This window comes from Engystomops pustulosus, chromosome 6 (genome assembly GCF_040894005.1).
Source record: "Engystomops pustulosus chromosome 6, aEngPut4.maternal, whole genome shotgun sequence".
Classification (NCBI taxonomy): Eukaryota; Metazoa; Chordata; class Amphibia; order Anura; family Leptodactylidae; genus Engystomops; species Engystomops pustulosus.
The window spans coordinates 85,941,019-85,954,041 of NC_092416.1; the positions used below are offsets into that span (position 1 = coordinate 85,941,019).

Below are 13,023 nucleotides of genomic sequence, written 5' to 3' on the forward strand. Positions count from 1 at the left end.
CCCCTGGAGCAGTTTCTGCTTCTCCCATGTCATCAGCCCTTGCTCCCAGGAGAGGATAGAAGCTGCAGTGATAAAGGGGGAGAGAACAGAAAATGAACAGGTGTGTAAATTGCATGTTCTGCACATAGCAGCTACAGTCACATAGAGAAACAGGAGCGCTATCCATAAAGAGCACTTCCTGGTCTTGAATGCAGTCAAAATGTGCTTCAAAATGCAAATCAAGTGTATCATGTGAACACGGCTTGGGCAGAAAGGGCACCAATGATACCCATTTACTATGGTGGCGTCCATCCGGCTTCTGTTGGAATATTTGTGATAACTTGGGTCTATAGTCATGTCAATGATACAGTATATTTGGTTTTTAAAGGTTTGTCATTCCACAGTAACCCTACCAATTATGCAGCCCCTCCACCTCCTGAAACAACACCACTCTTCAAATTATAGTAGACTTATCTTAGATATCCCCAGTAAGAGGAGTTGGAGCCAGTGTATTATGAGCTTCATGAATGCGGGTAATAGGGCGCAATGTAACTTGTAAAACTGCACCTTATACAAAGGCCGGAGGGCTGCTTGGCCTTCACAAACATGGCAGTCACTACAGACATGAACGGCAGAACTCTAATCCTCTAGCGTTTAGAATGAGCTCAGTTCCGAGTTACCGCCCACAATCTCCAAACATGGCCGCACCCGTCCGAGCTTCTTCCCATAGCAGTAAGCGCAGAAGACACGCCCGCTGCCCGGGTGAAGACCTCATTTCCGCCCCGTGGACGCTTTTTAGGCAGCCCCATAGCAGTGGGAGGTTCTCTTTCCTTGCAGCGTGCTCCACGGTGAGGTGAGTGCGGGCTGGGCTCCGTGGTCTGTCTGTGCGGATGAGGTTGTGTATGCGGGACACCGGTCATGTGCATAACCCTGCATGCTGTGCACGATGTGCGAAGTTAAGGTTGGGGGTTATCCTAATTGGCTAGAAATGCACGGCTATGATATGTCAAGCTCTGCCTGCAGCCACACCATGCAGCAGTGCCGGGCAGTGTTATATGTCCAACCATGTTGTAGTGTGGGGCAGTGTAGTATGACTACCTCTGTCTGCAGCCATACCATGTAGTAGTGAAGTATGACCAGTAGGTGAGAAGTGGATAGAAATTGTGTTGTCTGAATGCAGCACCTCGGTCATTGCAGCAGATTGCAATGCAGCACACCCTACAAGACAACCCATCTCCCTTTCTACAGTTGGCAATCTGCTTGCCAAACTTTCTGAAACGAGTTCGGTGCCTGATTTGCCAAAAATGGATGCAGGAGAACTTACAAATGTTGAAACATCAGTAGCAGTCCTAGCTTTATACAGCAAGAGCCCACAGCATCCTTACAAACTGAGTGACCCAGATCAGTGCACTTAGATCGAAGAATGGGCAAAACAAATTGGGCAGCACTTTAAACACCTTTTTAGAAGTGGTCACTTGTAACCACTTATGACAGAACTTGTGACAGAAAAAAGTTGCGATAAAGCCAAACTCGCTCTTGTTTTTCCTGTGGCATTCTCAATAAGTTTGTTACATGACTTTCCCGTTGGAAAAAATAAAGTTGGCTCCAGAATGGCCACCATGGTCAACGCCCTTCTTGAAAAGTTTCTTCCTCCCATATTAATGGACAACAAAGGAAGCTTATCTCAAACCTTTTGCATTTTATTTAGGTGTATCCATAGAAATGGCCCACCCTGCGAGTGATGGTGTCCTTAGTCTAAGTTCAAACCTCTATTCCTCTGTACGCTGTTTTTAAAAAAGGAAATAACTGAGGTTTAACATGTCAATTTAAAATCCCATTGAACAGTAGTGTGAATTCAGCCTTGTGTTCCTCCTCTTGATCTATGTATATGTAGATCAGTGTACCAATACAGATTCCCGTATAGGAGATATATTTATCATTTCTCTGCAGGTTCTGTATCAATTATAGTTGGGAGGATGTAATGTACATTACCATGCGATGAAGAAATAAACATTGTGCTCAAACCACACCTATCCATAGCTGTGGGGAAAATGGGTCACTTGTGACGTGGTGTGTGCTGTCAGGGCAATCCATCCTTCCATAATGTGCCCTATGAAGCCCCTGAACTATGATGAGTCTATCCCGAACCTGACCTGTCTGATGACAGCTTTATTGACTGCTGAGTTCATGGGGTTAAAAGAGCATTCACTGCAAGCTTATATACTACATCTGGTTCTTTACAGAAACAATTGATATATTCTGTACCTGGTGTTTTGCATGTTCTAAATTTGGTTACTTTACATGACCTGCATAATTCTTTATCACTCGATATACTACTGTTACTGATGTTCAGCAGAAATGTTTGGGTTTTTTTTTTTTATCCAGGCATTGCCATGGCAGCAGAACCTGATGCAGACTGGCTGTGGAGGTAAGCTGTTCATTATGTCCCCTCATGTAAGGGCAGGTGATGTTCATTCTCACAATGGTCTTCCAAGCCTTATTGAGGTCCTGACAATGCCTACTGGCTTTACTGATGCCTAACATGATGCTGAGGTGATAAATCCTGTGTAACTGTATCTTTGGTTTTTAGGTTCAGTCATGTGACCTGAAGAGCATCATTGTCATGTAACATCACTTACAGGTACAGTATGCAGGAAGAGCTTATTATCTATGAATTACTAAGATTATCTCATTAGTGATTTTTTTTTTTTTTTTTTTTGCAACCTCAATGGTTGGATAAGATAGGCCTGTCTACAGCTTGAACTATGATGAGTCCGTTGTCCCGAACCTGACCTGTCTGATGACAACCTTATTACGGATCTGACGGCTGAGTTCATGGTTACTAGAGTGCTCAAAACAAGCTTGTATTTAGTAAGTAAGCAGCTCCTAGTGCTTGATCAAACGCTGTAGTGACCTCCCGTAACGCTATCAAACACTGCAGCGGGGTACAATGTAATTGTCGGACAGCTCGCATAGCTGTCCGACGTATTCATGAGGGGGCGGGGTTGGGGTCTGTCTAGGCCTATGGAGCTAGCGGGGTGGTTCGGGGAAGAGGCAGCGCCTCAGACCGCCCCCCTCATGAATACATCAGACAGCTTTGCAAGCTGTCCGATGATTACACTGTACCCCGCCGGAGGTTTCCGGTAACGCTATCACTCTACCACTGCGGCGTTTAATCAAGCACTAGGAGCTGCTTACTTTAGTAAGCAGCTCCTAGTGACGAAAATTTAGGTGACAGGTCCTCTTTGTGGTTTTTTTTGGGCTAAAGCCATGGTCTCTGATAGATGGACTAGACTGAAATCATGGCAATGTTTGATTTCACTCTTAGTTTGGTGGCTTGAGTTTAGCTGATATAATCTTGGTTTTTGTTTTTTGTTTGTTTTTTTGTTATCTAGGTAGTGCCTTGGCAGTACAACCTGAATCTTTAGAATGGTTTTGAGAGGTAAGTTGTACAGCATGCAATTTGCATTCGCAGATACAAAATGCTTGGGCAAGTGATGTTCATTCTCACGATGGTCTTCCAAGCCTTGTTGAGGTCCTGACGACAATGCCTACTGGCTTTACTGATGCCTAACATGATGCTGAATGTGTCATGAATGACAAGTCCCCTGTGTAACTGTAGCTTTGTTTTAGGTTACCTGCAAGAACCTGAAGAGGGGCATTAATGTCAAGTAACATCATCCACAGGTACAGTATGCAGGAAGAGCTTAAAATCTGGTAATAATACATCTGCTGCTTCAACCTTAACCGACATAATGTCCAATTTACTGCAGCCCCTGGTCTTAAAAGCGCCTTTCTATAGTGCCTTTTAAGGTTTTGATAAGGGGGTTACAGAAATGAAGATATCCACACATGCCAATATCTTTTTGGTCTTTTCACAAAATGATACATTCCACGTAAATGCAAGTTGAAGCCAAGGCAACTCATTTTACCACAGTGGGAAAATTGGTCTAGAGCAGGGGTCAGGAACCTTTTTGGCTGAGAGAGCCGTGAACGCAACAAATTTTAAAATGTTATTCTGTAAGAGCCCTACAATGTGCACATGCCCCCAAGTAGATAGGTAGTCCCTATCTATGTCTCGGATCGCAGGCACACCCGTGCCCCTCTCTGTGGTGGCGCCCCTCTCCAAGCTCACTCACCTCTCCACGTTCCTGCTTCCGTCCCGGCTGGCCAACGCAGATTTAAAGGGCCAGCGCACCGCTGATTACCGCTACCCACTTCCCGGGTTTCTATAAAGACCGCCGGCTCCTAGCATTCCCCGACGGATCTTAGTGCTTCATGCCTATGAGAAAGCTTTCCACAGTGTTTCCTTCCCAAGTGTTGACCTCCCGTTGTGACCCCGGAACTGTTCCCGATTGTGCTCCTTCGCTGCCAGCCCTGACCTCTTGCTCCGTCGCCGACCTCGCATCATTGCCACCTGCCTTGACTGTCTTCCTGTTCCTGACCACGAGACTGCCTAGTGATCCTCAACATTGGCTGCCCTCGTGGACAAGTCGCGACTTGGAACGACCTGGTGGTACCACGCTGCAGCAAGACCATCCTGCTCTGCGGCAGGCTCTGGTGAAGACCGGTTGCCACTTATGTTCCAGTCCCAGGTGTCTGCTTACATCATCATCCACGGTGGTCCAGGGGGTTCACTACTCCAAATCCTGACACCCACCACATGCCTCCCTGTAGATGGGTAGCCCCAGTAAATACTCCCAGTAGATAGGTAGCTAAAGCACATACTCCTAGTAAATAGGTAGCCACAGCACATGCCCCCAAGTAAATAGGTAGCCACAGCACATGCCTCCCAGTATATAGGTAGCCACAGCACATGCCTCCCAGTATATAGGTAGCCACAGCACATGCCTCCCAGTATATAGGTAGCCACAGCAAAAAAAAAAAAGAATATTCACTTACCAGCGCTCCCTGCAGCCAGTTCCTCATCGCTCCCACGCTCTTCTCTTTGACCCAGGCTTAGATGATGGAAGCGATGGCACCTGGGTCATAAAAGGGACTTGGGAAGCAGTAACATCGCTGCGTGTGTCCAGTGATCAGTCTAAGAGACGCACAGCAGCCATCACTATTTATTAAAGATATGTCCGAGAGCCAGATGCAGCCAACAAAAGAGCCACATCTGGCTCCCGAGCCATAGGTTCCCTACCCCTGGTCTAGAGTATAAGCCTAGGGTAGGAACTAAAACTGCTTATTTAATAAGATGTCCAGCAGCCTCCCCACCACTAATTGTCCTTGGCTGCTTTCATCAGCTTCCTGCAAGTGCAGGCCTAGTCTTGGGCTTCAGCCTGGCATTTGAGAAACCACTAATGTAGTAAACGTTTTGTGGTTCTAATATGGTTGCTGGAACGTTTTCTTCCTTACACTAGTTTCCTGCTTTTCATCTTGAACTATGAGTCTTATCCTGAACCTGACCTGTCTGATGACAACTTTATTATGGATCTGACAGCTGAGTTCACTGTAGCAATACTATGCAAAACTGTTCTAATGGGTGCAGGTTTTGAAGGCCCTTTAGTTTACTTGAATCGTATTGTACTTTGCCGTATGAAGCGTCATTCTGGACGCCACAAGGCACATGGTTAACTTATTCAGAGACCAGTCTTATTGTAATGTCTGTCTTGGCTAATGACTCTTATCAGCAGAATGTGTTGTAATATTTAGCATTCTAAGCTCTTAGAAGTAGATAATTTCAAGATTGCTTAGAAAAACTACCCCAAAGTTGAAAGCTGTGACTGGTGATGCAATCTCAATCTATACATTTAACTTGTTCTTTTTTTCAGATGAGCTCCCAGCCATCATTTGAGGTAAGATGGTGGATTATATGGCTTGATTCTGATGTGACTGCACATGATGTTCATTCTCACGATGGTCTTCCGAGTCTTGGAGGCTCTGACGACAATGCCTATTGGCTTTACTGATGCTCTATGTGCGTTACTGAGGTCATAGACATGAAATTCGTGTTGTAATTATGGCTGTGTTTCAGGTTGTCACAAGGTGTCCTGAATGATGTTCTGATCTGGATCACTTACAGGTATGTAGAAACGTACATAATTCTGTTAAGGACCACCAATAGTTATTGTATATCTGCCATAGGGGTTTAAATTTACTATTCATTGTGCTGAGTAGCTCCCATGAAACATGAAAATAAGCACAAGTTTAATAAACCCATAAATAAGATGAATTAGTTATTAAATGGAAATTCTCCCATTTAAAAGGGTATAACCATGCAGAAAAGATTCTTAAATATACTCAGAATGACAAATGCAGCATTTCAGATATAATTCCAACCTGGTAAACCTGGTGTTTATAATATTAGTTGTACCAGGATCTGATGTAAATCTTTGGATTATGGTCTCATGGCAACCTTATTCTAGTGAATTGCCTTGTCTTCTCACTGCATTGCTGTCTGCCTCCTGCTTCAAAAGACCAGCTCATACACGGGCGCTTCCTGCTGGCAATGAACACTGTACACAGATTTGCTATACTAGCTACAGACAAAGGGCTTATTTGTGAGCATATAGCATAGCTGAGTCACTTTATCTGAGCAGTCTTGTATTTTGGTCTAGAATGTTCAGAAGCTAAATAAGTGTAGATAACCTGTACCTGCATTATCAGCACACAGCATCTCCTAGCAGACAGATCATGAAGAGTCTTAGAATCCCCACCCACACTCTGGAGTTGTACAACTCAGTGATTGTCAAGTGAAGGGGTTACAATGTTTGTGAACAACACTAGTGGATTAAAATTTTAGACCTTTTTCCATGGACAAACCCCTTAAAGTTATCACCAGCCATATCCAATGACTGCCAAAATCTGAGTAATGCTCACTACTTGCACAAGACTTGGCACTGAAGAAGGCAACCACAAATGCTTTTGGGGGGCACTGAGCTGGAACAGCACTTGTGATGCCCCCAAAGCTTGTTTCATTTAAATAGTTCAATTATAACCTATAATCTCATTAACCCTTCTAATAATCATATGCCTGTATAAACCTGGAGCTACCATGCAAAAGATCTATATTCAAGGGCCATCAATAGAAACCATCCAATGCACATACCATGTACATTTGCATTCCTAGAGTTATAACTGTTTATAGGGAACCTACCACCATGGAACTACCTATAAAGGTATATTTGTAGGGATATATATTAGTGATGGTAATTAGTAATCCTCGCATCCCTGCAATCTCTTACTAACTTTTAATTTCTAATGTGTACGTTTTCTAAAGAGCTCTGGCTACTCCATGCCCCAGTAGCCTGAGGCTATGAGGAGCTGCACGCAGATTTCTGGTCAGAGGATCAAAGGGGCTACTGGGACATGGAGTAGCCACACCATGTAGCCTCTGCTCCAGCTACTCCATGCCCCATCAGCCTTTTTAGAAAATTTTACACATTAGGGAATCAAGTTAGTCAAAGATTGCAGGGGCATGAGGATTAGCCCTTAAAAGGGCTATCCTCGTGTCCTATAGATGCACCTACCACCCAATCTACCTTTTATAGGTAAATCTGTGATGGTAGGTTCCATTTAACTGTATTTTGAATACATTTGGAAGGGGAATGCTTAAGGTAATTTTGACTCTACTTGAGCAGGAAGGGGTGGAATCGGTTCTATAGCTTGAACGCAAATGTCTTAATCACGATGGTCTTCCAAGTCTCTGAGGAGGCGCTGACGATGATGCCGATTGGCATTGCTGATGCCTGCGCTGCAATGTAGTGTTTGAGTTGCTTGTTGAATGGCAGCTGACTTTTGGTTTTACTTCTAGGTCTTGGAATGGTAAAAGATTTTGCAAACTGCCTACTTTTGGGAGGCAAGGATACTCGGGTATGTTAAATGCTATCTCACTCCTCTGTGGTCTGTTCCTTGATAACCCTTAATTTCATACTTTAGCAGCATGTGATTACTCTAAAATTACTCTTCCCCTGTGTTCTAGGAAGTGTCGGAGCAAAACTTTAGTTCTCAAGGCAGCCAATTACAGCTCAGTTGTCAGTTTTTATCTGACACTCTTGATCTTCCCTGTAGATTACATGCATAACACGTGCCTAATATGAACTATGAGGAGTCTATCCCAAACCTGAGTGTATGATGACACTTTATTACAGATCTGACAGCTGAGTTCTAACAAATTGTTCAAACATAAATTGATTGTATATCCCTTTTTAGATTTACACTCCATTGGCTAGCAGGAAGTCTGTGCTTGTTCTGGAATGCAATTGGGATCTTAAAACAATGAGCAGATTTATATATACCACTACACAAAGTGCTTAAACTATGCAATATTTGGTTGTAGTCCAAACTTGTGTTTAACGGTGTGCCTTTTCTATTTTTAAAGGCTCCTATTCTGTCAATTTTACTTTTCAGAAAGCCCCATCTACAATGTATATGTAACTTTTGAATTCATTTGCAAATGATAAAATGCCAATTGCATAAAAATTCTACATTTTGTAAGGTTTATGCACATCTTAACATTTGCCTGGATTTATAAATGCCCCACATGTGTATTTGTCAAAGGGAACATGCTTGCTCCCATGCACAATGGTAACCTAAACAGAAAAACAAAGTATTCATAAACCAAGCTAATTAGGAACAAGTAATTTTTAAATGTGCACTGTATTTGCTGCACAGTAAAATAATCATCCACAGCTCCAGTGTAAATACTGGAGCTTGGTCTGAAATAAAGATACTAACTTAAGTTATGTGATTTTTGTGTATATCACTAAACAGTGTAAATGTCTCTGGTTCCCTGTCACCTAGAAACACAATTTTCGGTTCATATGACAGATTCTCCTTTCAGAGGAACAAGATCTAGAGTTATAGCTCTCTGGATGCAGGAACAGCACCTTTTTGAACAGTTCACATGACTAGTCTCCCGGAAACCTTGCTAAGGAGGGCCATTCTTCAGCATGTTTATTTTGCTGAACGATTTGGCATTTTTGGATTGTCTCCCTGTCATAACAGTTGGAGCAGGACATTAACAGTGGATTTGTTAAGTGTTGGTAGATCATCATCATTGTTTAGCCTTCAAGATAGTTGGGATATCTTAATGGCACAGCTTTTCTCTCTTGAACTGCATTATAAGCTCTTCGTGTACACCCATCACTGCAGTTTCCACATCCACCCCAAGTAGGGATGCTGTACAATATTGCATCAAACTGCTCTAGAGCACCAACTGTTTGAAGCTGAAGAGCAATGTCTTGTTCAAGAAGGGTTTGTAAAGTGCATCCCATGATAAAAAAAAAAATCTTGACAGCTGTTGAATCACTATTTTCTACTTTTTTTTTTTTATAGTTTACTTGGATTAAGAAACCTGCCAAACCAGGTAAGTTACAGCAGTTAACTTGTACAATAACTTGTATGGTCTGTCAATGATGCTTTGTATTTTACCTACATTGCTTGACTTTCTGTGAGAACAACCTTCTACACTGAGACAGACTCTACTAGTGGTAGGAGAGAAGTAGCCAAGTGTTTTCATCTAACTTGTAATTCTACTTCAACAGGATTTTGGACTGAAGCAATTGTACATCTGGATTATGTGTCAATGCAGCAAGCCAGTACATGGATAGAGCTGAGAACACCTTTGTATTCAGTACTTCTTCTATTTCTGTCACCTGCTGAGGTTGAATAAAATGTAATACTGTAACATGTTGTCTGTCTCTTTCCTCTCAAAATGGGTGATGTGTTTACAGGCCAAATAAAATTGGGACATCTTATCTCAGTTACCTTGGATGACTAGGTGTTTGTTATAAAACTAGGCTGAGATTCATTTGGTTCTTATAGCACAAATGTCTTGCAATGGGAACCTTCTCAACAGAAGTATATTCCATGTATGCAGGGTATCGGTACAAGTAAAGATGCCATTCAGCTCATAATGCTTGTGTGAACACTTCTCTACCAATTGGTTACTGAATGTCCAGATCAAACTCTACAGTTCTGTTATTTAAATGACAATAGAGGGGGGGGGACTATGCCTTCAACAGCTTTCTGGTAAAGGCATGAAAATCGCCCAATCCTCCAGCCCACTTCAATACCACCAGACTAGTAATTGCTGCCTGATCTAAACATGCAAGATTGTTATCTTAGTTGGAGCAGGTGGAAATGTGTGGTTGTTTGTTTTTCCCCTTGTGGCACCACCTAATATTTCAGAGCAGTACAGAGCGCAAAGAATTTGTAAATGTCCCCCATTTGGGTTTATGTACTGCAGGGTGAGAATTGTGCAACAAACATGTCAATTTACTGGCGACTTTAAACTTAATTCCTGTGACATGTGCATTTAAAGATTCATAGATGTGAATGTGCTGGTAGGGCACTACACTGGGGCATGTACCGTAAGTGTTTAAAGGAAACCTACCACTTAGTATGGCAGGGGTAAGCTGTAAGTACCGAGCACCAGCTCAGGGTGAGCTGGTGCCGGTACTTACTTTCGTTAGTGTTAAAACCGCGGTTTTGCGGTTTTAAACACTTTTTAAACTTTAGGGCAGAAGGGGCTTCGGCGCTGCGCGCGACCGTGCGCGCGCAACATCTCCGCTATTTCCTATGGAGGCGCGCGCACGATCGTGCGCACGCAGCGCCGAAGTGTCTAATGCTCTAAGGGCGCGGTCCCACGTTGCGTTTGCAAACGCAGACGCAGACCAAACCGCGCCCACCGGGCGGTCCGCGGTCCAATCGCATCGGCGTTTCTCTTGAAAACGCCGATGCGATTGGACCGCGGACCGCCCGGTGGGCGCGGTTTGGTCTGCGTCTGCGTTTGCAAACGCAACGTGGGACCGCGCCCTTAAGTTTAAAAAGTGTTAAAACCGCGATACCGCGGTTTTAACACTAACGAAAGTAAGTACCGGCACCAGCTCACCCTGAGCTGGTGCTCGGTACTTACAGCTTACCCCTGCCATACTAAGTGGTAGGTTTCCTTTAAATTGCACAACCATTTAATTGCAGACCTACAATTTGGATAGCGTGGAACTTGCATTTTTATGGGCCCACATCCTGCTGAAACATTCAAATGACTGGCTGGTCAGATATTTTATCCTAAATAAGGATGTTATAATACCTAATTTCCTAATAACGAATATCATACCTTCCTGATGAAGATTACAGCTAGTTGCACCAAAATATGACAGTTTTTTCCACCACGTTCCATGATGGCCCCCACCTGGAGGATGCTCCTAAATCCTGTAGGGACAGGAAGTGCAAGAGATTAAAAGCTCCTCCCTAGCACCCAACACCAGTGTCTTCCTGTCCCTACGGGATATAGGATGCGAGAATCACCTTATGGAGACACAAGATATTTTTACTTTTTCTTTTATTTTTTGCTGAGTTCCGCCTCCACAACCGAGTGGATGGAAACAAAAACACCTCCTCTAAAGAAAGAGAGAAACCCCTTAAAAAAACCCTCTAAAAGATGTGGCTTGTGTAATTCTAAATTATCCGAGGATTATAGAAAGTGTCCAGACTGTCTAGCTAAAATTCTAAAGGAGGAAAGATTGTCATTAATGGACGAAATTAGGTCCGCAATAAAGGAGGAAGTATCCTGCTCTATTGCTCCTCACTTACCCGAACCACCTAGGAAAAAACCTAGATATATTCAGTCATCCTCTTCTGATCAGGATTCAGATTTTCCTTCCTGTTCTATGAATGAAAGATTGGAAGAAGACTTAGAGGAGGTACATTCTAAGGATCAGGGGCACACAAAATACTTGTTTGCGTCCGAAGATCTAGACAACTTATTAAAAGCCCTGAGAAACACATTAGAAATAGATGTGTCAGAACCCACTTCAGTTCAGAATGACCTCTTTGGGGGACTTAAATATATAAAGAAAAGTTTCTTTCCAGTAGTCGACACATTAAAAGATTTAGTGTTATCAGAGTGGAAAGAACCAGAAAAAAGAATTTCAATCCCCAAAGAATTCCGAAACGGGTTGCAATTTGAGGATAATACACTATGGGACGAAATACCTAAAGTTGACATTCAGGTCGCTAAGGTTAAAAAAACAGATCTCCCATTTGAAGATAGTGCCCAATTAAAAGACCCCCTTGATCGTAAATCTGATGCCTTGCTAAAGAGGGCTTGGGAGACGGTTTTAATATTTAAAGACAACATTGCCTCCACTTTTGTCGCCAGGACTCTATATTTCTGGTTATCAGAATTAGAATCCCACCTTGTAAATAAGACCTCAAGAGAATCCATTATAGAGTCTTTACCCCTCCTCAAATCCGCCACAGCATTTCTAGCGGATGCTTCGGCGGAGGCTCTAAGATTTTCGGCCAAAGAGGCGGCCTTGACCAACTCTGTCCGGAGATCTCTCTGGTTAAAACAGTGGGGTGGTGATACAAAATCTAAGTCTATGCTTTGTGGTATACCCTACCAGGGTGAATTTTTGTTTGGCAGCGAATTAGACTCTATACTAGAGAAAGCTGCAGACAGAAAAAAGGGGTTTCCGGTTAATAGACTTCCCCCTAAAAAACCCTCCTTTCCCTTTCGTACTTCCAGGGAAGAGAAAACTCCCTTTAGAGGCAAAGGAAAAACAGGGAGATGGAGCTACGCAAAAGGAGGGGCAGGCTGTGGGTTTTTCTCTAACCCCGACCACAAACAGAGAAAACAATGACTTGCAGGTGGGAGGGAGACTTTCCCATTTCGGGCTCGAATGGGAAAAAATCTGCCCAAACCCTTGGATACTCCAGACCATCCAGTCAGGTTACAGGGTAGAGTTTCTCCATATTCCCCCACAACATTTTCAGATCCCACCAAAACTTCCAGAAAAACAAATTCTCCATCTCTGGACCAACATCCAACAGTTACTTCAAATGGATGTGATTGTTCCAGTCCCGGAGACAGAAATAGGGGAAGGATTTTATTCCCCTCTATTTTTGGTTAAAAAAAACCCAATGGGTCTTACCGTCTAATTATAAATCTGAAAAAATTAAACAGGTTTATAAAATACAAACACTTCAAAATGGAATCGATAAAGTCAGCAACCCCCCTAATAGGTCAAAATTATCTTTTATGTACTATAGATCTGAAAGACGCATACTATCACGTCCCTATCTGTCAGGATC

General features: G+C 43.1%; 1 long non-coding RNA gene and 9 other non-coding genes across 10 annotated transcripts; all 10 read left to right on the forward strand.

The window, feature by feature from the left end:
* Positions 1 to 737: 737 nt before the first annotated feature.
* Positions 738 to 9,613, forward strand: LOC140063921 (uncharacterized). The gene is made up of 10 exons (XR_011847663.1): positions 738 to 832; positions 2,365 to 2,407; positions 2,570 to 2,620; positions 3,375 to 3,421; positions 3,613 to 3,666; positions 5,757 to 5,780; positions 5,960 to 6,007; positions 7,739 to 7,797; positions 9,262 to 9,292; positions 9,471 to 9,613. It is a non-coding gene; the product is annotated as an uncharacterized lncRNA (long non-coding RNA).
* LOC140066596 (small nucleolar RNA SNORD50) lies at positions 2,103 to 2,165 on the forward strand. The gene has a single exon (XR_011848435.1). It is a non-coding gene; the product is annotated as a small nucleolar RNA SNORD50 (small nucleolar RNA).
* LOC140066583 (small nucleolar RNA SNORD35) lies at positions 2,439 to 2,522 on the forward strand. The gene has a single exon (XR_011848423.1). It is a non-coding gene; the product is annotated as a small nucleolar RNA SNORD35 (small nucleolar RNA).
* On the forward strand, positions 2,740 to 2,813 carry LOC140066591 (small nucleolar RNA SNORD50). Its single transcript, XR_011848430.1, has one exon. It is a non-coding gene; the product is annotated as a small nucleolar RNA SNORD50 (small nucleolar RNA).
* LOC140066579 (small nucleolar RNA SNORD35) lies at positions 3,469 to 3,555 on the forward strand. Its single transcript, XR_011848418.1, has one exon. It is a non-coding gene; the product is annotated as a small nucleolar RNA SNORD35 (small nucleolar RNA).
* Positions 5,364 to 5,432, forward strand: LOC140066593 (small nucleolar RNA SNORD50). Its single transcript, XR_011848432.1, has one exon. It is a non-coding gene; the product is annotated as a small nucleolar RNA SNORD50 (small nucleolar RNA).
* Positions 5,819 to 5,903, forward strand: LOC140066581 (small nucleolar RNA SNORD35). The gene has a single exon (XR_011848420.1). It is a non-coding gene; the product is annotated as a small nucleolar RNA SNORD35 (small nucleolar RNA).
* Positions 7,596 to 7,679, forward strand: LOC140066586 (small nucleolar RNA SNORD35). The gene has a single exon (XR_011848426.1). It is a non-coding gene; the product is annotated as a small nucleolar RNA SNORD35 (small nucleolar RNA).
* On the forward strand, positions 8,023 to 8,091 carry LOC140066590 (small nucleolar RNA SNORD50). The gene has a single exon (XR_011848429.1). It is a non-coding gene; the product is annotated as a small nucleolar RNA SNORD50 (small nucleolar RNA).
* LOC140066576 (small nucleolar RNA SNORD34) lies at positions 9,331 to 9,406 on the forward strand. Its single transcript, XR_011848416.1, has one exon. It is a non-coding gene; the product is annotated as a small nucleolar RNA SNORD34 (small nucleolar RNA).
* Positions 9,614 to 13,023: the final 3,410 nt, after the last annotated feature.